Below are 3220 nucleotides of genomic sequence, written 5' to 3' on the forward strand. Positions count from 1 at the left end.
TATGTGTGTGTATTAGTGTAGTATGTATATGGGTGTTGTGGGCGTGAGGGTGAGTGGAGTTGAGGTAGTGTGTGTGGGAAGTACGTGGGGTTGTGGGGGGGTTTTATTTTTATTTTATTATTTCTTCTTTCATAATTAATATATAAGATAATATAATGATTAGAATATTATTTATCTATTTTTAACTAGCAGAAAATTAAGTAGCTAATAATAAATTGTAATTATAAAATACTAGCTTATTTATTAAATTAAAATTAAAGAAACATATATAATATTTTTTCTTTCTAAATATTTTCTTTTCTTTTAAAAACAAAACTGATACTAATGTTAATGCAACTCTATTTCTTAGTTTTCAAATATTTTAAAATAAACTTACTAAAATAAGATAAAAATTAAAATATATAATTTATATATAAAAGCAATATTTATGCAACGAAAAATGATGTAAGGCCTTAAGTTCAGTCAAAAATTACGTGTCTACAGTGATATATATCGACAATCACAATACATATTTATTTCATCAACCCCTCTTGAATTTGAAGAATTCGCACTATCACAAAAAGCAGTTGTAACACGGTCATGACCTTTATTAACATACTTAAATAAGTATTTAATTGACATTGTCTGATTGCACCATTCAACATTAATATGCGCCCCATATTTCAACGACAAAATCTATTGTGTGGTACAACATATCTATTATCCAAATCAATACCTGATCTCTTTGTAGATCTGCCATCATCTCTTCTTCTATATACAGGATATCCCTCATCAATTGAGGTAGAAGAAATAAACCTTTTTGGAAAGTGTTTTGAACATTTTCCATTTTGCATGCAAGGGGATGACTTTCTAACTGAACCACATGGGCCATGCATCATAAAGTTTGTAACAGCCACGTAATAATTCGAATCAAGTAATTTATTTGGTAATTCAGCTGAAATAATATCACCAATATTTGGAGATTTATTATGTAGAAATAGCAAAATATGCGCATGAGGCAATCCACACTTTTGTAATTCAATAGTATAAATCACTGAATCAAAGGATAAATATGATATTATTTTTTATTACTGTTTCAAATTAAAAATAAAGAATTGTGGTATAATAATAAGGCAATAATATACCTGCTTTTACTTGTCCAAAAACTTTGTTTTCTCGCAAATTCTTTATGAGGTGATCTAATTTAACTTTAAAGACTCTCGTTATAATGTCTGGCCGATCTTCTGGAGCCAATCCCTTACTGTTCACAAATCTAGTGATCTCAGACCATTTAGAATTGCAAGTAAATGTAATAAATAGATTAGGACATCCGACCCATTACATATTGACATTGCATCTTGATAATTTTGCAACATGTAACGTGTACCTCCAGTGAAAGAAGAACATAATATTACTCTTTGTCCTTTGGAAGAAGGTTGAGTGTCTCCCTGCAAAACAGCTTCTTGCAATCCCTTATAGAAGTCTGCTCTCAAATGTGTTTGATGGAGCCTATAAAATAGCAATCGAGAAGATTCTATCATTGTATATCCATCTACCAAGAATTGTTGAAATAATCTTTTAGCCGATACAATTGTTGGTACTTCATTCTTCCTTTCTTGAATTTTGTATGAAAAGTATTCAAGAGAGCTAACATATTTCCTTCCATCAGATGATTCATCAATTCCATTTAAAGGACTATCTTCTCTATATCCATCTTCACCAAATGGAAAAAGTAATGGATATTGCAAACCTAAGTATGCTGCATTCAATTCACTTATTCTCTTAAGTTGTCCAGAATGACTTTCAATTATTATATCTCTGTCAGAACTGGTTGGTTCAAAATCACCAACCACCAAAGCTGCTACTTCAGAAACTGTTGGCAAATTGTACCTTCTTCCATCTGATCCTCTTTTTCCTATCAATTTTAGTTTAACATTTGCACTTTGATCAATTTGAAATCTATCTCTTATCATCCGAAAAGATTTTGTAAGTACATTGTGTTGATCTAGCATTTCCTTGAGATCATTAACAATTTGAGCATGAATTTGACTGTTGCTTTTACTACGACTAAAAAAAATAGTTATATAGATAATAGTGATTAATAATTACAATTATATTGAACGTTGTAAAATTTATATATACTATAAATACTTATTTGATAACATTAATTCTATTTTGCACCTCATTTTTTGTATCATATATATACAATTGTGCAAATTTTGGAGTAGATCCCTTGTTAGGTAATAAGCTTCCAATTTTATTATAATTCTGTCCAGATAATCTGAATGTTCTTGGCCCTTTTGTTTGATTGACAGATGCATCAATTTTTCCTCCCATTGATGTAAATGAAAACATAGAATTATAATTTCTTATATTCTCTCTGAAATGACGACTTTTGTCACCTAAATTAATTTTATGTTATTCAAACATTTAAAAGAATATATTCTAATAATAATGTAGTAATTTGATAAATAATTTCAATTACCTGATCCAAATAATAATTCCTTTAGCAGTGTAGGAGAATCCTTTGGATTTGGAAGCCTTTTCTTTCCCTTACCGCAACACAAAGTGAAAACAGGTTCTATTTTTTTGTATCTCTTCTCAATTCTTTCTTCATACCAGAAGTACGCACCGCAATGTTCACACTCATAAGTACGATCTCCCATATCCCAATAATCTAATAGTATTTTCATTTAAAATTTAAAAGTTAGAGTTTAATTATTTATTGTAGAAAAAACATAAATCGATTTGTTGATGAAATGTCATATTGAAACAAATACCTTGATTGTAAATTCTACCACCTTCAATTTCATCCCCTATAAATATAAAAAAATGTAAAAAAATTATTACAAAATTTCAAACATTAATAAATTATAAGAACATAAAATGTGTTTAAGTATAGATTCATACCTTCCAACATATCTTCATATTCATTTTCATAAATATTTTGCTCATTTGATTGAACTAAATGTTCCACCGAAAATGCATTCTCATCCACCATTATATGTTTACCTTTAGATTACCTTGAATTTGAAGAACTACTTGGCAAATCTAGCATAAAGGAATATGCATTAACTAATGTACTTTCAATGGAGTAACAAATCAGTCTACTTATGCAAGCATTGATTCTCTACAGAAAATAAGTAAAACAGTATTATATAAGTGGAAATAAGAAATGCACAATAAATTACTTAATAAGACTACAATCATTCATCATAGTTTATTAGTTTATCATCACTAA

The 3220-nt window shown here is 28.8% G+C and overlaps 1 pseudogene; it reads right to left on the reverse strand.

The window, feature by feature from the left end:
* LOC102604698 (uncharacterized) overlaps positions 1 to 2980 on the reverse strand; it is a 15824-nt pseudogene extending 12844 nt beyond the window's left edge.
* Positions 2981 to 3220: the final 240 nt, after the last annotated feature.

Source organism: Solanum tuberosum, unplaced genomic scaffold, assembly GCF_000226075.1.
Source record: "Solanum tuberosum cultivar DM 1-3 516 R44 unplaced genomic scaffold, SolTub_3.0 scf00053, whole genome shotgun sequence".
NCBI lineage: Eukaryota > Viridiplantae > Streptophyta > Magnoliopsida > Solanales > Solanaceae > Solanum > Solanum tuberosum.